Below are 23,457 nucleotides of genomic sequence, written 5' to 3' on the forward strand. Positions count from 1 at the left end.
AGGCGGGGCAGTTCTTACGAACATGCCCCACCTCCCTACAGGCATGGCACCGCACGCCGTCCGACGTCCAGAAGACGCGGTAGGCAGTCCCCTCGTGCACCACATTAAAGTTCCCCTCCGTCGTCTCCTCCCGCGCCAGCCGGACAAAGAGCTGGCGGCGGAAGGAGAACACGTGGCGCAGGCTGTTCTCCCTGAGGCCGAGCGGTATGGGGTTGATCCCCGACCTTACCTCCCCCAGTTGGTGTAGGTGAGGGAGGAGGAGCTCAGCGGGAACAAAGGGCGGGACGTTTGAAATGATGACCCTCTGCGCGGTGGCCTCGAGAGGGTCCACCGGCAGGAACGTCCCGCCCACCGTGAGCCCCTTTTCAAGGGCCAGGGACACCGCCCGCTCCGACCCCAGGAAGAACACGGCCTTCCCAGACATCTTGGAGGCTGCGACAATGGCCGAGGGGCCGACTACCCCAGCCATCGCCCGCACGCACTCCTCGATGCTCATTGTGGGGTGAGTGTAGCTCTTGACCCCGTGTTTTTTAGTTATTAGTCTGAAAGGTGGCAGGGCAGCGGCTGGCGCAGGAGGTGCCGTGGATGTGGACACCGCCTGCGCATACGACCTTGCTGGCCCTGCCACCGGCGTGGATGGGGTCGCCATCACGGGGTCCCTTTAAGGGCTACACCCACCCCAAAGTCACAGGCCTTAATGGTCTTTATTAGGCCTCTTGTAGATTGACTGAGCAGAGGAGCCCTTAATGAGGTACCTCTCCCCTAGTTGGCAATTGGGGAGGGGCCTTGCTCCCTCTGCTCAGTTGTCTTAATTGTTTTTTTTTAAATTTGGAAGGAAAGGGTTCTCAGAGAGAGAGGGGAGAAACAGAGTAGCAGAGAAAAGAGAGAGGGGGGTGGGAAGGGGGGGGGGCTGCGAGGGCAGGTCTCTCCTCGCAGCTGTGGGTGGGTGCACTCCCCAGATGGCAAAACACAAAAGTCTTTGAGGTGGTCTTCAGGTGGGGGGAGAAGATGTCTTCACCTGGGGTAGCTGGAGCCACCAGGCACTCCTAACGATCTTTAATTGGGTGATTGAGAAAAACAACAATCTTCAGCCTGGTAGCTCCAGCTATCCCAGGCTAGGCAAATGTGGGGGGTGGGGGGGGTTCCAATTGTGGGGGGGGCCTAGTTGTAAGCACGGCCCCCACGCACACTTCCACACACACACACACCCCCCGCGATGTTCCGGCCCTCAGTGGTCTTCTTTCCTCCCCCCACCGATACAACAAAGTCTTTTTGGGAAATGCACCCACACCCACCTGTTGAAATGTAGAGTCTCCCTCCTTCCACACTGGATGTTGTTGTGGTTTTTCCCCCTCTCTCCAACTCCTTGCAGAATGGTAAAGTTGTTTAAAAGTTTTCTGCTTTTTCCTCCTCTCCCTCTGGTTAGAAGTTGTAGTGAAGCCCCTTCCTTCCTTCTCCTCCTGGGCTGGTCTCAGGGCTCTCCAGGCAGGAGCTCAAGTTGCTAGCTGCTTCCCTCACTGCTCACAGCTCCAACTGTGCAGGACACGCCTCTACTGCTTCACGATTGGTCCCTTGTGCATGAAACTCTTTTGAGTTAACCTGCAAAACATAAAACATGTATCCGTGCCACCCGACCTGGATGACACACACAAGACATTTACAAGGCCCTTTTTTGTTTTTTTTGGGGGGTTTTTTTGTGGTTTTTTTTTTTGGGCACTAAAATCAAATTTTTCCTTTTTCCAGTGCCCCCTATAAAAGGCGAGGGGGACACTAAAAGCACCGGCAATTAAAACAAATTAAACTTAAAAACGTAAAATCAAATTAAAATTTGGTTGCCGGGCGTGATGATGCACTCCAGTCCCTCCGGTGCCCACCTCTCGCGGAAGGCCGCGAGCGTACCGGTGGACACCGCGTGCTCCATCTCCAAGGACACCCTGGACCGGATGTAAGAGCGGAAGAGAGGCAGGCAGTCAGGTTGAACGACCCCCTCGACCGCCCGCTGCCTGGACCGGCTGATGGCACCCTTGGCCGTGCCCAGGCGCAGTCCTACGAGGAGGCCCTCGGACCTACCCGCTCTTGGAGCAGTGAAACTCTTTTTGGAGTTCACCTGCAAAACATAAAACATTAAACGGTGCCACCCGACCTGGGTGACACTCCAGACATTTACAAGGCCCTTTTTTTTCCTCCCCTTTTTTTTTTGTGTTTTTCTTTTTTTTTTGTTTTTTTTTTGGGCACTAAAATCACAATTTTTCCCCAGTGCCCCCTATAAAAGGGAAGGGGACACTAAAAGCACCGGCAATTAAAACAAATTAACTTTAAAATCAAATTAAAATTTGGTTGCCGGGCGTGATGATGCACTCCAGTCCCTCCGGTGCCCACCTCTCGCGGAAGGCCGCGAGCGTACCGGTGGACACCGCGTGCTCCATCTCCAAGGACACCCTGGACCGGATGTAAGAGCGGAAGAGAGGCAGGCAGTCAGGTTGAACGACCCCCTCGACCGCCCGCTGCCTGGACCGGCTGATGGCACCCTTGGCCGTGCCCAGGAGCAGTCCTACGAGGAGGCCCTCGGACCTACCCGCTCTTGGAGCAGTGAAACTCTTTTGAGTTCACCTGTGAAAACATAAAAACAATAAACGGTGCCACCCGACCTGGGTGACACTCCAGACATTTTCAAGGCCCTTTTTTTCCCCCCTTTTTTTTTTTGGTTTTTTTTTTGTGTTTTTCTTTTTTTTTTGGTTTTTTTTTTGGGCACTAAAATCACAATTTTCCCCAGTGCCCCCTATAAAAGGGAAGGGGGACACTAAAAGCACCGGCAATTAAAACAAATTAAACTTTAAAACGTAAAATCAAATTAAAATTTGGTTGCCGGGCGTGATGATGCACTCCAGTCCCTCCGGTGCCCACCTCTCGCGGAAGGCCGCGAGCGTACCGGTGGACACCGCGTGCTCCATCTCCAAGGACACCCTGGACCGGATGTAAGAGCGGAAGAGAGGCAGGCAGTCAGGTTGAACGACCCCCTCGACCGCCCGCTGCCTGGACCGGCTGATGGCACCCTTGGCCGTGCCCAGGAGCAGTCCTACGAGGAGGCCCTCGGACCTACCCGCTCTTGGAGCAGTGAAACTCTTTTAAGTTTACCTGCAAAACATAAAAACATTAAACGGTGCCACCCGACCTGGGTGACACTCCAGACATTACAAGGCCCTTTTTTTTTTTTTTTCCCCCTTTTTTTTTTTGTTTTTTTTTTGTGTTTTTCTTTTTTGGTTTTTTTTTTGGGCACTAAATTCACAATTTTCCCCAGTGCCCCCTATAAAAGGGAAGGGGGACACTAAAAGCACCGGCAATTAAAACAAATTAAACTTAAAAAAACGTAAAATCAAATTAAAATTTGGTTGCCGGGCGTGATGATGCACTCCAGTCCCTCCGGTGCCCACCTCTCGCGGAAGGCCGCGAGCGTACCGGTGGACACCGCGTGCTCCATCTCCAAGGACACCCTGGACCGGATGTAAGAGCGGAAGAGAGGCAGGCAGTCAGGTTGAACGACCCCCTCGACCGCCCGCTGCCTGGACCGGCTGATGGCACCCTTGGCCGTGCCCAGGAGCAGTCCTACGAGGAGGCCCTCGGACCTACCCGCTCTTGGAGCAGTGAAAGTGCAGGGCAGGTTTAACAGGTGCTCACAATCAGGAAGGCTTTAGATTGAGTCAGGGAACAGAGTGGTTCTGCTCACACAATCAGAGAATGGTTACAGCACGGAAGGCCATTCGGCCCGTCGAGCCCTTGCCGGCTCTCAGCTAGTCCCACTGCCCTGCCATTTCCCCCGGCCCTGCAAATGTTTTCTTTCAGATACTTATCCAATTCCCTTTGAAAGTTGTGATTGAGTCTGCCTCCACCAGCCTTTCAGGCCGTGCATTCCAGATCCTAACCACTTGCTGCATAAAAAAGATTTTTCTCATGTCGCCTTTGGTTCTTTTGCCAATCACCTTAAATCCGTCTCTTCTGGTTCTCGACCCTTCCGCCAATGGGAACTGTATCTCTCTATCTACTCTGTCCAGACCCCTCATGATTTTGAACACCTCTATCAATTCTCCTCTCAACCTTCTCTGCTCCAAGGAGAACAACCCCAGCTTCTCCAGTCTACCCACGTAACTGAAGTCCCTCATCTTGTGAATCATTCTTGTAAATCTTTTCTGCACCCTCTCTAAGGCCTTCACATTCTAATGTGCAGTGCCCAGAATTGGACACAATGCTCCAGTTGAGGCTGAACCAGTGTTTTACAAAGGTTCATCATAACCTCCTTGCTTTTGTACTCTGTGATGCCCAGGATCTGTAAGCTTTTTTAACTGCTTTCTCAACCTGTCCTGCCACCTTCAGTGATTTGTGCGCGTAAACCCGCAGTTCTCACTATTCATGCACCCGCTTTAGGAATATACTCTTTATTTTATGCTTCTCTAATTTTATTTCTTAATTCAGATTCACGGCCTCATTTTATTTCTTCCTCAGAGCCTCTCAACTTCATCTGGCAGCGTAATGTTGGCGAGTGGTGATTGATTGCCCTGGGAACCAATAGGAAGAGAGTTCAGAGGCCGGAGGGCCAAGGGAGCAGCGTGTTCTGCAACCAATCATGGTGCTTGAGGGTTGGATCCTGAGTCGGCCAGTCAGGTGAGTTTGTGCTTTTAACAATTAATTTTTTTAAAGTTAAGTCGAGATTTCTTTTGTCAACAAAACAGTTTTACATTTGTCAGCATTTTATTTCCATGGAGTTCCTATTATGAGTTTCAGACATTTCAGTGCCAAGTGGACCAGGTGTTTAATGGTCATACATTTCCCTCTTTCCATGTCGCTGTTAGTTAAAGGGACAGAGATTGATTTCCCCTCATTATGTATTCGTAGTAGTTAAAGTAACATCCTTCCTGTTGGCAGTGAGTTACATTCTGTGCTGAGCGCGATGGCTGGTGGCATCAGCCTTTAAAATACTCAATTCTTTTGTTCAAATCTCTCCAGGGCCTCACTCCTCCCTATCTCTGTAACCTCCTCCAGCCCACCAACCCTCTTAATAGTTTGTTTACTTTGGAACAGAGGAGGCCGAGGGGAGACCTTAATGAGGTGTATAAAATTATGAGGGGCCTAGATAGAGTGGATAGGAAGGATCCATTTCCCTTCACAGAGGGGTCAGCAACCAGGAGAACTTTTTAGCCAGTAAATAGCAAGCCCAACAAGCGAGGGGGCAGTTCTGGACTTAGTATTAGGGACTGAAGCTGGGCAGGTGGAAGGGCTATCAGTGGGACAGCATGCTGGTGCTAGTGATCATAATTCAGTTAGATTTAGGGTAGTTATGGAAAAGGACAAAGATAGACCAGGAATAAAAGTTCTCAATTGGGGAAAAGCCAATTTTACTAAGCTGAGATGTGATTTAGCCAAAGTGGACTGGAAACAACTACTTGAAATGGTGAGAGATTGGGAAATGTTGGTGTTCAGAGGGACCTTGGTGTCCTTGTACACAAATTATAAAGTTAATATGCAGGTACAGCAAGCAATTAAGAAAGCAAATGGTATGTTGACCTTTATTACAAGAGGATTTGAGTACAAGAGTAAAGATGTCTTACTGAAATTATATAGGGCCCTGGTGAGACTACACCTGGAGTACTGTGTACATTTTTGGCTGCTTACCTAAGGAAAGATGTACTTGCCATTGAGGATGGCAACGAAGGTTCACCAGACTGAATTCCTGGGATGGGGGGATTGTCCTATGAGGAGAGATTGAGTAGACTAGGCCTATATTCTTTCGAGTTTAGAAGAATGAGAGATGATCTAATTGAAACATACAAAATTCTTACAGGACTTGACAGGGTAGATGCAGGGAGGATGTTCCTCTGGCTGGGGAGTCTAGTACCAGGGGTCACAGTCTCAAAATAAGGGGTTGGCCATTTAGGACTGAGATGAGGAGAAACCTCTTCACTCAGAGGGTGGTGAATCTTTGGAATTCTCTACTCCAGAGGGCTGTTGAAGGTCAGTCGTTGAGTATATTCAAGGTAGAGATTGCTAGATTTTTGTATATAAAGACAGTCTTCTTATCCCAGGAATCAATCTTGTGAAGCTTTGTTCACTGTATCCAAGCCAAGTGTTTCCTTCCTTAGATAAGGAGACCAAAACTGTGCACAGTACTCCGGGTGTGGTCTCACCAAGTCCCTTATGATGAAAGATTGTGCAGAATAGACCGATACGCTCTCGAGTTGAGAAGAATGAGGTGTGATCTCATTGAAACATACACGATTCTGAAGGGGATTGACAGGTTAGATGCTGAGAGGTTGATTCCCCCGGCTAGAGTGTCTAGAACTAGGGGGCACTGTCTCAGGATAAGGCGTAGGCCATTTAGGACAGAGATGAGGAGGAATTTCTTCACTGAGAGGGTTGTGAATCTTTAGACTTCTTTGCTCCAGAGGGCTGTGGATGCTCAGTCTATTCAAGGCTGAGATAGATAGATTTTTGGACTCTTGGTGAATCAAGGGATATGGAGATCAGATGGGAAAGTGGAGTTGAGGTCGATGATCAGCAAGACTTGTAGCAAGACTTCCTCACTCTTATACTCCAACCCCTTGCAATAAAGGACAACATACCATTTGCCTTCCTTATTGCTTGCGTACCTGCACACTCACTTCCTGTGTTTTTTGGACGAGGGCAGCCAAATCTCTCTCAACACCAACATTTAAAAGTTTCTCACCATTTAAATGATACTCTGTTTTTCTATTGTTCCTACCATAGTGAATAATCTCACATTTCCCTACATTATACTTCATCTGCCACCTTACTGCCCACTCACATAGTCTATCTATATATCTTGCAGACTCTTGTGTTCTCACAACTTACTGTCCCACCTAGTTTTGTATCATCAGTAAATTAGGATACATTACACTCGGTCCCTTCATCGAGGTCATTAATCATAAAATCATCAAAATTTACAGCGTGGCAGGAGGCCATTTTGGCCCACTGTGTCCGTGCCGGCCGACAAAGAGCTATCCAGCCTAATCCCACTTTCTTGGTCTGTAGCCCTGTAGGTAACGACACGTTAAGTGCACATCCAGGAATTCTTTGGAGGGTTTCTGCCTCTACCACCCTTTCAGGCAGTGAGTTCCAGACCCCCACCATCCTCTGGGTGAAGACATTTCCTTTCGTATCTTCTCTAAACCAATTACTTTAAATCTATGTCCCCTGGTTGTTGACCCCTCTGCCAAGGGAAACAGGTCGTTTCTATCCAGGCCCCTCATAATTTTATACACTTCAATCAGGTCTCCCCTCAGCCTCCTCTGTTCCGAAGAAAACAGACTCAGCATCTCCAATCTTTCCTCATAGCCAAAATTTTCCAGTCCAGGCAACATTCTTGTAAATCTCCTCTGTACCCTTTCCAGTTCAATCACATCTTTCCTGTAATGTGGTGACCAGAACTGTACACAGTATTCCAGCTGCTGCCTAACCAGTGTTTTATACATTTCAAGCATAACTTCCTAGCTCTTGTATTTTATGCCTCAAATAAAAGGCAAGTATTCCATATGCTTTCATAACCACCTTATCAACCTGGCCTGCCACCTTCAGGGATCTGTGGACCTGCACCCCAAGGTCCCTCTGTTCCTCTACACATAGAAACATAGAAACATAGAAATTTACAGCGCAGAAGGAGGCCATTTCGGCCCATCGTGTCTGCGCTGGCCGACAAAGAGCCGCACGGCCCTTGGTCAGCAGCCCTGAAGGTTACATATAAACCCATGAACAATGACGGAAAGGCAAAGAGCACCCAGCCCAACCAGTCCGCCTCACACAACTGCGACACCAGTGTCGTACCATTTAATGTGTATTCCCTTGCCTTGTGCCTTCCCTCCCCAAATGCATTACCTCACACTTATCTGGATTGAATTCCATTTGCCACTGTTCTGCCCACCTGACCAGTACATTTGATATTTTCCTGCAGTCCGCAGCATTCTTCTTAATTCTCAATCGCACAGCCTATTTTAGTGTCACCTGCAAACTTCTTAATCATATCCCCAACATTCAAGGCCAAGTCATTGATATATAACAAAAAAAAACAAGGGACCCAGCACTGAGCCCTGCGGAACCCCACTGGATACAGCCTTCCAGTCACAAAAACGCCCATCAACCATTACCCTTTGCTTCCAGCCTGAGCCAATTTTGGATCCAACTTGTCACTTTGCCCTGGATCCCATGGGCTTTTATTTTTGTGACCAGTCTGCCATGTGGGACTTTATCAAAAGCTTTGCTAAAATCCATATATACTACATCATCGATCCTCCTTGTTACCTTCTCGAAAAATTCAATCAAATCAGTCAGACATGACCTTCCCTTCACAATCCATGCTGAATGTCCTTGATTAATCCATATCTTTCCAAATGAAAATTTATCCTGTCCTTCAGGATTTTTTTAGAATAATTTTCCCACCACCGGGGTGGTTGTAATTTACCAAAATTCCCTGGATTCTGGGGATGTCCCAGCAGATTGGAAAACTGCAAATGTAACGCCCCTATTCAAACAAGGAGGCAGACAAAAAGCATGAAACTATAGACCAGTTAGCCTAACATCTGTGGTCGGGAAAATGTTGGAGTCCATTATTAAAGAAGCAGTAACAGGACATTTGGAAAAGTAAACTTTGGTCAGGCAGAGTCAGCATGGATTTATGAAGACGAAGTCATGTTTGACAAATTTGCTGGAATTCTTTGAGGATGTAACAGGGTGGATAAAGGGGAACCAGTGGATGTGGTGTATTTGGACTTCTAGAAGGCATTTGACAAGGTGCCATACAAAAGGTTACTGCACAAGATAAAAGTTCACGGGGTTGGGGGTAATATATTAGCATGGATAGAAGATCGGCTAACAAACAGAAAACAGAGTCGGGATAAATGGTTCAATCTCTGGTTGACAATCAGTAACGAGTGGCGTGCCGCAGGGATCAGTGCTGGGACCCCAACTATTTACAATCTATATTAATGACTTGGATGAAGGGTCTGAGTAACGTAGCCAAGTTTGCTGACGATACAAAGATGGGAGAAAAAGTAATGTGTGAGGAGGACATAGAAAAGCTGCAAAAGGACATATACAGGCTGAGTGAGTGGGCAAAAATTTGGCAGATGGAGTATAATGTTGGAAAGTGTGAGGTCATGCACTTTGGCAGAAAAAAAATCAAAGAGCAAGTTATTATTTAAATGGAGAAAAATTGCACAGTGCTGCAGTACAGCGGGACTTGTGCATGAAACTCAGAAAGATAGTATGCAGGTACAGCAAGTGATCAGGAAGGCCAATGGAATCTTGCCCTTTATTGCAAAGGGGATGGAGTATAAAAGCAGGGAAGTCTTGTTACAACTGTACAGGGTATTGATGAGGCCACACCTGGAATATTGTGTGCAGTTTTGTTTTCCATATTTGAGAAAGGATATGCTTGCTTTGGAGGCAGTTCAGAGAAGGTTCACTCGGTTGATTCCGGGGATGAGGGGGTTGACTTATGAGGAAAAGTTGAGTAGATTAGGCCTCTACTCATTGGAATTCAGAAGAATGAGAGGTGATCTTATCGAAACGTATAAGATTATGAGGGCTTGACAAGGTGGATGCAGAGAGAATGTTTCCACTGAGGGAGGAGACTCGAACTAGAGGGCATGATCTTAGAATAAGAGGCCGCCCATTTAGAACTGTGATGAGGAGAAATTTCTTCTCTGAGGGTTGTAAATCTGTGGAATTCGCTGCCTCAGAGAGCTGTGGAAGCTGGGACATTAAATAAATTTAAGACAGAAACAGACAGTTTCTTAAACAATAAGGGGTTATGGGGAGCGGGCAGGGAAGTGGAGCTGAGTCCATGATCAGATCAGCCACGATTTTATTGAATGGCGGAGCAGGCTTGAGGGGCCGTATGGCCTACTCCTGTTCCTATTTCTTATGCTCTTATGTCAGGAAGCACTTCCTCACACAAATGGTGAGAATCTGTTTCTCTTGGCTCGAGAGTCTAGAACTAAGGGTTATAGTCTCGGGATACGGGGTCGGCCAGTTAGGACTGAGCTGATGAGAAATTTCTGCACTCAGAGGGTCATCAGTCTTTAGAATTCTCTACCCCAGAGGACTGTGGATGCTGAGACATTGAATATATTCAGGGCTGAGATAGAACGCTGTTTGGACACTAAAGGAATCATGGGATACGGGGATAGTGCGGGAAAGTGGAGCTGAAGTACAAGATCACCCTGGATCTTATTGAATGGTGCAGCAGGCTCGAGGGGTCGTATGACCCACTCCTGCTCCTATTTCTTATATTCTTAAAGTGTTGTGGAAATCCAGAACTCTGTTCACCATAAAACTGAGGCTGGGGGCCAATTGAAAATTCCAAAACAGTAATTGATAGATTCTTCTTAGGCAAGGGTATTAAGGGCGATGGAACCAAGGCAGGTAGACGGAGTTAAGATACAGATCAGCCACAATCTAATTGAATGGCGGAACTATGACTCAGTCACACTGGGTGCAAGAGATTCCGTAACCCCTCACCAACAGTTCTTGACTTCAGGAACAAAATACTCTCGGCACAGGGTTTTGGCTCAACCTTAAACTTGTACGTTTATTGAACTTGCGTTATTCCCCAGTACACAACCTCCCTGAGATTTAACCGGAATAACACAGAACCCACAATACAAAACCCCGACACGAGGTTACCTGAAACCTAACATGAAATATCACAGTTTAAAACCCTTCCGCGATCAGACTGTGATTACAAAACTACTCTGCCGAATTCCCCTACAGTCTGACTGAAACTTATAATCACCCACACAGCTGGTTGTTCCGGTGTGGATTGTAGGCCGGGACCAGGTGACCACCCTGCATCCTCCTTCACTGCACTGCCCTCGCTCCGAAGTGGTCCTCTTTTTATGGAACTTCATAATCACAGCATCAAACATATTTCCTGCTGTTCCCCTGGTGACTCTTCCGATGGTTAATTACCTCTGGATCATCAGTGTATTCCACCCCCTGGCCCAGACAGGGACATGATCAGCTCTCCTGCTGTGTAGTACAATGCAAACCTTCCTTGGGAACAGATCTGGCTCCACAGTTGAGGAATGTGTGAATGTCCCACTTCCTGGAGTATAATGTTGGAAAGTGTGAGGTCATGCAAAAAAATCAAAGAGCAAGTTATTATTTAAATGGAGAAAGATTACAAAGTGCTGCAGTACAGTGGGACCTGGGGGTACTTGTGCATGAAACACAAAGGGATAGTATGCAGGTACAGCAAGTGCTCAGGAAGGCCAATGGAATGTTGGCCTTTATTGCAAAGAGGATGGAGTATAAAAGCAGGGAAGTCTTGCTACAGTTAAACAGGGTATTGATGAGGTCACACCTGGAATACTGCGTGCAGGTTTGGTTTCCTGATTTATGAATGGATATACTTGCTTTGGAGGCAGTTCAGAGAAGGCTTACTGGGTTGATTCTGGAGATGAGAGGGTTGAGTAAGTTGAGCCTCTACTCATTGGAATTCAGAAAAATAAGAGGTGATCAGATTGAAACGTGTGAGATTATGAGGGGGCTTGACAAGATGAATGCAGAGAGGATGTTTCCACTGATAGGGGAGACTAGAACTAGAGGGCATAATCTTAGAATAAGGGGCCGCCCATTTAAAACTGAGATGAGGAGAAATTTCTTCTCTCAGAGGGTTGTAAATCTGTGGAATTCGTTGCCTCAGAGAGCTGTGTAAGCTGGGACATTGAATAAATTTAAGACAGGAATAGACAGTTTCTTAAACGATAGGGAATATGAGGAGCGGGCGGGGAAGTGGAGCTGAGTCCATGATCAGATCAGACATGAACTTATTAAATGGCGGAGCAGGCTCGAGGGGCCATATGGCCTATTCCTGCTCCTATTTCTCATGTTTTTCTTGACAGGGACCAGGGACCAGTGATGGTGTGCATGGCCGGTGTCTGGTGCTATTGCCTGTGTTGATTCGATCTATGGCAGATATCCTGTATCATTGTTTCTGATGATGTCCTTCCAGTCTCTCAATGAGTCATCGTTTCGCTGCAATGTTTGAATGAAGCCCTTACTGTATAGCCCACCCTCTGGGTGTTTGTACTGAGGTTTGGTTTTATTAACCAGTTCCACCATGTCCGTGGGTTTTATATTCTATTCTACAGTCCATTTTATAGTTTGTTGGGGGGATGGGGGGGGGGGGGGGCGGTGACAGATCCTACACATCCCCCCCCTTCAATATATCAGTCACTGGGCATTACTTTTATCCACTGAGCCATTGGGAGGAGGGTCCAGTGACCCTGCTGGAAAATGCACGTGTGAGGCCTCAGGTGAGGACAGCGGAATAGCCTGTCGACACTCACTGTCGAGGTTCACACACGGAGTTTGGGCACATGGGTCACATATTGGAGAGAAATTGGTGAGTGAAGAACTGAACCCAGCCAGAGTCAGCACCTTCAGGGAGGAGAGGGAGGGGAACCAGTGAGTGTAGAACTTAACCCAGCCAGAGTCAGCACCTTCAGGGAGGAGAGGGAGGGGAACCAGTGAGTGTAGAACTGAACCCAGCCAGAGTCAGCACCTTCAGGGGAGGGGAACCAATGAGTGTAGAACTGAACCCAGTCAGAGTCAGCACCTTCAGGGAGGAGAGGGAGGGGAACCAGTGACTGTAGAACTGAACCCAGCTAGAGTCAGCACCTTCAGGGGAGGAGAGGGAGGGGAACCAGTGAGTGTAGAACTGAACCCAGCATAGGATATTAAGGGAATCAAGGGATATGGGGATAATGCAGGAAAGTGGAGTTGCGATCGAAAATCAGCCATGGTCTTATTGAATGGCGGAGCAGGCTCGAGGGGCTGAATGACCTACTCCTGCTCCTAGTTTTTATGTATGTTCTTGTGTTCATTCATGACTGGATGTGGCAGGACTGCAGAGCTTTGATCTGATTCATTGATTGTGGGATTGCTTAGCTCTGTTTATAGCATGCTGCTTCCACTGCTTAGTATGCATGTAGTCCTGTGTTGCAGCTTCCCCAGGCTGGTACCTCATTTTAAGGTACACCTGGTACTGCTCCTGGCATGCTGTTCTGCACTCCTAATTGAGCCAGGTTTGATGGTAATGTTAGAGTGAGGGATATGCCAGGCCATGAGGTTACAGATTGTGGTGGATACAATTCTGCTGCTGCTGATGACCCACAGCACCTTATGGATGCCCAGTTTTGAGCTGCTAGATCTGTTCTGAATCTTTCCCGTTTAGCACGGTGACAGTGTCACACAACACATTTGAGAGTGTCTTCGGTGTGACTTTGCCTCCACAATGACTGTGTGCGGTGATCACTGCTACCAATGCTGTCATAGACAGATGTATCTCCATGTGGGACAGACTCGATACACCAGATGGTCTTTACCTGTCCGTCATTGTTGGTATCTGCGACAGGTAGATTGGTGAGGACGAGGTCAAGTAGGTTTTTTCCTCTTGTTGGTTCTCTCACCATCTGCTGCAGGCCCAGTCTGGCAGATATGTCCTTCAGGACTTGGCCAGCTCAGTCAGTAGTGGTACTACCGAGCCACTCTTGGTGATGGACATTGAAGTTCCCCACCCAGAGTACATTCTGTGCCCTTGCTACCCTCAGTGCTTCTTCCAAACTTAAACCAGTGTGAGTAATAGAATAGATTAGATTATAATGTGAGATGTTTATACCTGTAATTGTGAAACTATAAGAATTAACAGCAGGCAGGGTAGTTTAGGAGTAATGAGAAAATTACTGAAGAAAAGTAACTGCTGGGAACCAGGGAAAGTGACCTTGTAAATCACAGATTAGAGAAGTTCCAGCTGTCTTTTCCTCACTTCCTGCCCAAACCCAGCAGAGAAGACAAAGGAGAGTCCGGTGCCAGAGGTGGATCAGTGCAGGGTATAAAAGTGAGGAGAGACTGATGTAAGGGGGCAGTGGGGACTGGAGACACCGGAGATCAAGCTCAGGGCGCCTGAGGTTCCATCCAGCGGGCTGACCTGGTGTCAGTTACTGTGGACACGTGGGACTTGCATGTTTACTCTGATTGGTGGATCAGTATAAGGTACGGCAGTCGACTGAGAAACTGCTTATCTTATATTTCTTAGTAAGGTATTAAAGTTGCTGACACTGGACTCTCGAACCTGCTAATTAATAAGACAAGGCATTAGCTAGAATCTTACACCCCAAAATATCTCTACCCCTCCACTCCTTTTACAATGTTACCATTTTATGTACATTTCTCCCTTTTTCTTCCTCCCAAAATGTATCGCATCAGATTTCTCTGCACTAAATTTCATCTGAGATCTACCTGTCTCATTTACAAACCTGTGCATTCAGACTGAACTCACTTACAGTCCTCTTCACAATTCCCCACGCTCCCCATTTTAGGTGTCATCTGGAGATTTTGATCTTTTGCCCCATATACCCAAGCCCAGGTCATTTCTCTATATTGAGCAGAACAATGGTCCCAACACTGACCCTGGGGATACCACTGTTTACATCCCTCCAGTCTGAAGAACATCCATTAACCATTACTCTCTGTTTTCTGTCCTTTACCCAACTTCCTCTCTATCTGCCCCATTCCCTTTAACACCGTGTGTTATATATGTGGAGTTGTATTTACTCTGTACAGCCACCAGAGGGCTCATCCCCTGGAGTCCCAAGGGATCCCATAATCCTTTAATCCTTAGGAGCTCAGGTATTTAAGGAGGAGTCACAGGTTGGAGAGGCACTCTGGAGACCTGCAATAAAAGATTACGGTCACACTTTACTTTGAGCTTACAGTGTTCCGTCTGACTCTTTCTCCATACACAACAACTGGCGACGAGATACAGATAGTGTACCCAACGATGCAGAGAACAGTGGGCATCCTGGAGAAATTCTCGGAGGGAGATGATTGGGAAACTTTTGTGGAGCAACTTGACCAATACTGTGGCCAACGAGCTAGATGGGGAAGAGAACGCTGCCAAACGAAGAGCGATCGTCCTCACCGTCTGTGGGGCACCAACGTATGGCCTCATGAAGAATCTGCTCTCCAGTGAAACCCACAGAGAAATCGTACGATGATTTGTGCACGCTGGTCCGAGAGCATTTGAACCCGAAGGAAAGCGTTCTGATGGTGAGGTACCGGTTCTATACCTACAAAAGATCTGAAGGCCAGGAAGTGGCGAGTTATGTCCCGGAGCTAAGAAGCCTTGCAGGACATTGCAAATTTGAAGGACATTTGGAGCACATGCTCAGAGACTTTTTCGTACCTGCCATTGGCCACGAAACCATACTTCACAAACTTTTGACTGTAGAGACCCCAACCTTGAGTAAGGCCATAGCATTAGCCCAGGCGTTCATTGCCACCAGTGACAATACAAAGCAAATCTCTCAGCACACAAGTGCTGCTATAAGTACTGTGAACAAAGTGATGTTGTTTTTGAATCGTAACGTAAGGGCAGGTCACACGTACCTGCAGCTGCACGTCCACAGATGACTGAGTCCACCGTCAAGGGTGATGAATGCAAGGCCGTTAACACCTTGTTGGTGCTGCGGGAGTGATCATCGTTTCCATTCATGCCGATTCAAAGAGTACGTTTGCAAGGGCTGTGAAACAATGGGAGACCTCCAAAGAGTGTGCAGGCAAGCTGCAAAGCCTGTTAAACCTGCAAACCACTAAGTTGCAGAGGAGGATAGATCCATGGAGGATCACGATGAACCAGAGCTTCAGATCGAGGAGGCAGAGGTACATGGGGTGCACACATTCACCACGAACTGTCCCCCGGTAATGCTGAATGTTGAACTAAATGGACTCCCAGTGTCAATGGAGCTGGACACAAGGACGAGCCAGTTGTCGAAAGGTTGTGGTGCAACAAGGCCTCTCGGCTAGTCTTAACTCCAGTTCGCACGAAACGAAGAAATTACACAAAATAACTGATTCCTGTAATCGACAGTGCTACCGTAGAGGTCTCCTACGATGGAGCAGTGCACAAGCTACCACTCTGGGTGGTACCGGGCAATGGTCCCACGCTGCTCGGCAGGAGCTGGCTGGGAAAGATACGCTGAAACTGGGATGACGTCCAAGCGCTATCACCCGCTGATAACACTTCGTGTGCCCAGGTCTTAAACAAATTTCCTTCGCTGTTCGAACCAGGCATTGGGAAATTCCAAGGAGCAAAAGTGCAGATCCATCTAATTCCAGGAGCGTGACCCATCCATCACAAGGCGAGAGCAGTACCGTACATGATGAGAGAAAGGGTAGAGATCGAGCTAGACCGGCTGCAACGAGAGAGCATCATTTCACTGATCGAATTCAGCGAGTGGGCCAGTCCATCTCAGTCCTCAAGAGAGACCGCACCGTCAGAAACTGTGGCGATTACAAAGTAACTATCAATCGTTTCTCCCTGCAGGACCAATACCTACCACCAAAAGCCGACGACCTCTTTGCAACGCTGGCAGGAGGAAAGACGTTTTCGAAGCTGGATCTGACTTCAGCCTACATGACGCAGGAACTGGAGGAATCATCGAAGGCCCTCACCTGCATCAACACGCACAAAGGTCTCTTTGTTTATAACAGATGCCCATTTAGAATCCGATCAGCAGGAGATATTCCAGAGAAACATGGAAAGTTTACTGAAGTCGGTCCCGCACCCCATGGTCTTCCAGGACGACACCTTAGTCACAGGTCAGAACACAGTCGAGCACCTGCAGAACCTGGAGGAGGTTCTTAGTCGACTCAACCGCGTGGGGCTCAGGTTAAAACGCTCAAAGTGCATTTTCGTGGTGCCTGAAGTGGAGTTCTTGGGAAGGAGGATTGCGGCGGACGGCATCAGGCCCACCAACGCAAAGATGGAGGCAATCGAGAACGCACCGAGGCCACAGAACATGATGGAGCTGCGGTCGTTTCTGGGACTCTTGAACTACTTTGGTAACTTCTTACCAGGTCTCAGCACACTGCTAGAACCACTACATGTCTTACTATGAAAAGGGCGTGAATGGGTTTCGGGCAAAAGCCAAGAAATGCCTTTGTAAAAGCGAGAAAATTGTTATGCTCAAACAAATTGCTTGTGTTGTATGATCCATGTAAGCGTTTGGTACTGGCATGTGATGCGTCGTTATATGGCGTCGGGTGTGTATTGCAACAAGCTAATGATTTTGGGAAATTGCAACTGGTTGCTTATGCATCCAGGAGTCTGTCTAAGGCTGAGAGAGCCCACAGCATGATTGAAAAAGAAGCGTTAGCGTGTGTCTATGAGATAAAGAAAATGCATCAATACCTGTTTGGGCTAAAATTCGAATTAGAAACTGACCATATCCCTGTTTTCCAAGAGTAAAGGGATAAATACCAACGCATCGGCCCGCATCCAGAGATGGGCACTTAAGTTGTCCGCATACAACTACGCCATCCGCCACAGGCCAGGCACAGAAAACTGTGCCAATGCTCTCAGTAGGCTGCCATTGCCTACTACAGGGGTGGAAATGGCGCAGCCCGTAGATCTAGCCATGGTTATGGAAGCATTTGAGAGTGAGCAATCACCCGTCACTGCCCAGCAGATCAAAACCTGGACAAGCCAGGACCCCTAATTATCTCTAGTCAAAAGCTGTGTGCTTCACGGGAGCTGGTCCAGTGTCCCAGTGGAAATGCAGGAAGAGATAAAGCCGTTCCAGCGGCGCAAAGATGAAATGTCTATACAGGCAGATTGCCTTCTGTGGGGCAATCGAGTAGTGGGCCCCAAGAAGGGCAGAGACACCTTCATCAATGACCTCCACAGTACCCACCCAGGCATCGTAACGATGAAAGCGATAGCCCGGTATCGATGCGGACTTAGAGTCCTGCGTTCACAGATGTAATACATGCTCGCTGTTGAGCAATATACCCAGGGAGGCGCCGCTAAGTTTATGGTCTTGGGTACATGTCGACTATGCAGGCCCGTTCTTGGGTAAAATGTTCCTTGTGGTTGTAGACATGTACTCCAAGTGGATTGAATGTGAGATAATGTCGGCTAGCATGTCCGCTGCCACTACAGGAAAGCCTGCGGTCCATGTTTGCCACACATGGCTTACCCGATGTCCTGGTGAGCGACAACGGGCCATGTTTTACCAGTGCTGAGTTCAAAGAATTCATGACCCGTAACGGGATCAAATATGTCACATCTGCCCCATTTAAACCAGCGTCCAATGGTCAGGCAGAGAGCAGTGCAAACCATTAAGCTTGAAGAGGGTAACTGAAGGCTCACTGCAAACTCTCCTATCCCGAGTCCTGCTTAGCTGCCGCACAAGACCCCACTCACTCACTGGGATCCCAGCTGCTGAACTGCTCATGAAAAGAGCACTTAAAACAAGGCTCTCATTAGTTTACCCTGATCTACATGACAGGTAGAGAGCAGGCAGCTTCAACAAAGTGCATACCATAATAGCGCAAATGTGTCACGCGAGATTGAAATCAATGATCCTGTATTTGTATTAAATTATGGACAAGGTCCCAAGTGGCTTCCCGGCACTGTCGTGGCCAAAGAGGGGAGCAGGGTGTTTCGGGTCAAACTTTCAAATAGGCTCATTCACCGTAAACACTTGGACCAAATCAAACTCAGATTCACGGACTATCCTGAGCAACCCACCTTGGACCCTACCTTTTTTGATCCCCCAACACACACACCAGTGGCAACCGGCACCACGGTTGATCACGAAGCAGAACCCATCATCTTCAGCGGCCCTGCTGGGTCCAACACACCAGGCAGCCCAGCAAGGCCAGCTGCACAGCAGCCCAGCGAGGGCCCAACAAATGATTCAACAACACCAGCTTTCACACCGAGCCAATCAACCAGGGCAAGAAGGGCCCCAGATTTACTCACCTTGTAAATAGTTACACTATTGACTTTGGGCGGGCGGGAGGGGGGGGGGGGGGACCTGTTGGATATGTGGAATTGTATTTACTCTGTACAGCCACCAGAGGGCTCATCCCCTGGAGTCCCAAGGGATCCCATAATCCCTTGGGAGCACAGGTATTTAAGGAGGCTTCACAGGTTGGAGAGGCACTCTGGAGACCTGCATTAAAAGACTGAAGGTCACACTTTACTTAGAGCTCACAGTGTTCAGTCTGACTCTTTCTCCATACACAACACCGTGAGCCTTAATTTGATCAACAAGCCTCCTGTCTGGCACCTTATCAAACACCTTTTGACAATCCATCTACACAACATCCACTGCATTTGCTTTCTCACTGCACGGTGTTACTTCCTGAAATAATTCCTGTTGTCTGTCCTCAATGAATCCATTTCACTACCAAACGTTGCAATGTTTGCTCCACCCCACAGGGTTCCATCTGTTTAAAGCCACAACACAAAGGTCCAGTTTCCTCCTGGAGTTTGAGAGAAATCAGCTTCAACAATGGGGCAGAGTTTCAACCAATGAGGGAGATCTGGGTGCAGCCCTGCCCACTGGATGCCACAAGCCCTGCCCCCTCACACTTTGATTGGTTGGAGGACCAACCACCTGCTTGGTCCTCCAGCCCCGCCCCCACTCCTCCTATTGGTCCGGAGCTGTCGTCAATCACCCGGGCCGGACTAATGCTCAGTCTGAGGGTCCAGAGCTGCATTCGGAAAATAAACATTAATTGAACCTGTCAGTTACAACATTGAATTCATTGAAATTAATAGAAATCACCGGATAAAATATCTTCTGGAGTTTACTACTGGAGTCTCCACTGAAGATTTGTTACGGTTTTAGTCTCCAAATCCAATCCAAATGGCCTGATTTTGGTCAGCTTGTATATTGTACATACTGCAGGTCTGATCACCGATTTTTAAAATAATTTATTTATTAATATTATTTATTGTCCCTCTGGCCCTAATCTCGCTGGGATGACAAAATAAAATTCAGTTCCCCCAATTTGGACTTTCAATTATTGGGGAAAAATTCTGAGGGACAGGATAAATCTTCATTCAGAAAGACCCGGATTGATCAGGGACAGTCAGCACGGATTGGTTAATGGAGGGTCGTGTCTGACTAACCTGATTGAATTTTTTGAGGAGGTCGCACGGAGGTCGATGACGGTGTTGTGTTTGATGTCGTGTCTGTGGATTTTAGCAAGGCTTTTGATAAGATCCCACATGGCAGACTGGTCATGAAAGTAATAGCCCACGGGATCCAGGGCAAAGTAGCAACTTGGATCCAAAATTGGCTGAGGTAGGAAGCAAAGGTTAAAGGTCAATGGGTGTTTGTGACTGGAAGGCTGTTTCCAGTGGGGTTCCACAGGGCTCAGTACTAGATCCCTTGCTTTTTCTGGTATACATCAGTGATTTAGACTTGAATGTAGGGGGTATGACTACGAAGTTTACAGATGATACGAAAATTGGCCGTGTGGTTAATAATGTAAAAGGAAGCTGCAGACTGCAGGAAGGTATCAATGGACCTATCAGGTGACAGAACAGGGGCAAATGGAATTCAATCCACAGAAGTGTGAGGTAATGCATCTGGTGAGGGCCAACAAGGAAAGGGAATACACAATGGATGGTAGGACACTGAGAAGTGTAGAGGAACAGAGGGACCTTGGAGTGTATATCCACAAATCCATGAAGGTAGCAGGACAGGTAGATGAAGTGATTAAGAAGACATACGGGATACTAGACTTTATTAGCCAAGGCATAGAATACGAGTAAGGAGGTTATGTTTGAAACAGAAAATAGGTGCAGGAGTAGGCCATTCGGCCATTCGAGCTTGCACCACCATTCAATAAGATCATGGCTGATTATTCACCTTAGTACCCCTTTCCTGCTTTCTCTCCCTACCCCTTGATCCCTTTAGCCGTAAGGGCTATATCTAACTCCCTCTTGAATATATCCAATGAACTGGCTTCAACAACTCTCTGCGCAGGGAATTCCACAGGTTAACAACTCTCTGAGTGAAGAAGTTTCTCCTCATCTCAGTCCTAAATGGCCTACCCCTTACCCTAAGACTGTGTCCCCTGGTTCTGGACTTCCCCAACATCAGGAACATTCTACCCGCATCTAACCTGTCCCGTCCCGTCAGAATCTGAAATGTTTCCATGAGAGCCCCTCTTATCCTTCTAAACACCAATGTATAAAGGCCCATTTGATCCAGTCTCTCCTCATATGTCAGTCCAGCCATCCCGGGAATCAGTCTGGTGAACCTTCGCTGCACTCCCTCAATAGCAAGAACGTCCTTCCTCAGATTAGGAGACCAAAACTGAACACAATATTCCAGGTGAGGCCTGTACAACTGCAATAAGACCTCCCTGCTCCTATACTCAACTTCCTTTAGCTATGAAGGCCAACATAGCATTTGCCGCCTTCACCGCCTGCTGTACCTGTATGCCAACTTTCAATGACTGATGAACCATGACACCCAGGTCTCGTTGCACCTCCCCTTTTCCTAATCTGCTGCCATTCAGATAATATTCTGTCGTCTTGTTTTTGCCACCAAAGTGGATAACTTACATTTATCCACATTATACTGCATCTGCCATGCACTTGCCCACTCATCTAACCTGTCCAAGTTACCCTGCAGCCTCTTAGCATCCCCTTCACAGCTCACACCGCCACCCAGTTTAGTGTCATCTGCAAACTTGGAGATATTACACTCAATTCCTTCATCTAAATCATTGATGTATATTGTAAAGAGCTAGGGTGCCAGCACTGAACCCTGCGGCACTCCACTGGTCACTGCCTGCCATTCTGAAAAGGACCCGTTTATCCTGACTTTCTGTTTCCTGTCTGCCAACCAGTTCTCTATCCACGTCAGTATATTACCCCCAATACCAAGTGCTTTGATTTTGCACACCAATCTCTTGTGTGGGACCTTGTCAAAAGCGTTTTGAAAGTCCAAATACACCACATCCACTGGTTCTCCCTTGTCCACTCTACTAGTTGCATCCTCAAAAAATGCCAGAAGATTTGTCAAGCATGATTTCCCTTTCATAAATCCATGCTGACTTGGACCGATCCTGTCACTGCTTTCCAAATGCGCTGCCATTTCATCTTTAATAATTGATTCCAACATTTTCCCCACAACTGATGTCAGGCTAACCGGTCTATAATTCCCCATTTTCTCTCTCCCTCCTTTCTTAAAAAGTAGTGTTATGTTAGCTACTCTCCAGTCCAGAGGAACTGATGTAGAGTTGATAGACTGTTGGAAAATGATCACCAATGCATACACTATTTCTAGGGCCACTTCCTTAAGTACTCTGGGATGCAGACTACCAGGACCCGGGGATTTATTGGCCTTCAATCCCATCAATTTCCCTAACACAATTTCCTGCCGAAGAAGGATATCCTTCAGTTGTTCCTTTTCACGAAACCCTCAGTCCCCTTGTACTTCCGGAAAGTTATTTGTATCTTTCTTCTTGAAGACAGAATCGAAGTATTGGTTCAATTGGTCTGCCATTTCTTTGTTCCCCATTATAAATTCACCTGAATCCGACTGCAAGGGACCTACGTATGTCTTCACTAATCTTTTTCTCTTCACATATCTATAGAAGCTTTTGCAGTCAGTTTTTATGTTCCCGGCAAGCTTCTTCTCGTACTCTATTTTCCCCCTCTTAATTAAACCCTTTGTCCTCCTCTGCTGAATTTGAAATTTCTCCCAGTCCTCAGGTTTGCTGCTTTTTCTGGCCAATTTCATATGCCTCTTCCTTGGATTTAACACTATCCTTAATTTCCCTTGTTAGCCACGGTTGAGTCACCTTCCCCATTTTATTTTTACTCTAGACAGGGATGTACAATTGCTGAAGTTCACATGTGATCTTTAAATGTTTGCCATTGTCTATCCACTGTCAACCCTTTAAGTATCCTTTGCCAGTCTATTCTAGCCAATTCACGCCTCAAACCGTCGAAGTTACCTTTCCTTAAATTCAGGACCCTAGTTTCTGAATTAACTGTGTCACTCTCCATCTTATTGAAGAATTCTCCCATCTTATGGTCACTCTTCCGCAAGGGGCCTCGCACAACAAGATTCCGAATTAGTCTTTCTCATTACACATCACCCAGTCTGGGATGGCCAGCTCCCTAGTTGGTTCCTCGACAAATTGGTCCAGAAAACCATCCCTAATACACTCCAGGAAATCCTCCTCCACCGCATTGCTACCAGTTTGGTTAGCCCAGTCTATATGTAGATTGAAGTCACCCATGATAACTGCTGTACCTTTATTGCATGCATCCCTAATTTCTTGTTTGATGCTGTCCCCAACCTTACTATTACTGTTTGGTGGTCTGTACACAACTCCCACACGCGTTTTCTGCCCTTTGGTATTCTATAGCTCCACCCATCATCATCCAACGTAATGTACTTTCTTACTATTGCATTCATTTCCTCTTTAACCAGCAGTGCCACCCGGCCTCCTTTTCCTTTCAGTCTATCCTTCCTAAATGTTGAATACCCCTGGATGTTGAGTTCCCAGCCTTGGTCACCCTTGAGCCACGTCTCCATGATGCCAATTACATCATACCCGTTAACTGCT

General features: G+C 47.3%; 1 protein-coding gene and 1 long non-coding RNA gene across 4 annotated transcripts in view; one reads left to right on the plus strand and one right to left on the minus strand.

Annotated features, from left to right (window-relative positions):
• Positions 1-23,457, minus strand: part of LOC139232625 (uncharacterized) — a 973,018-nt gene that overhangs the window by 636,245 nt on the left and 313,316 nt on the right. The window lies entirely within an intron of this gene.
• LOC139232601 (oocyte zinc finger protein XlCOF20-like) overlaps positions 1-23,457 on the plus strand; it is a 58,683-nt gene that overhangs the window by 11,123 nt on the left and 24,103 nt on the right. For 2 of the 3 annotated variants that reach the window (XR_011588047.1, XM_070863032.1), the window contains exon 2: positions 4,498-4,656. The gene's annotated coding sequence lies outside the window, so the exon portion shown is untranslated. Of the gene's footprint in view, positions 1-1,292; positions 1,377-4,497; positions 4,657-23,457 lie in introns of those variants that run through there. The other variant, XM_070863033.1, reaches the window with a different exon arrangement.

This window comes from Pristiophorus japonicus, chromosome 20, assembly GCF_044704955.1.
Source record: "Pristiophorus japonicus isolate sPriJap1 chromosome 20, sPriJap1.hap1, whole genome shotgun sequence".
Classification (NCBI taxonomy): Eukaryota; Metazoa; Chordata; class Chondrichthyes; family Pristiophoridae; genus Pristiophorus; species Pristiophorus japonicus.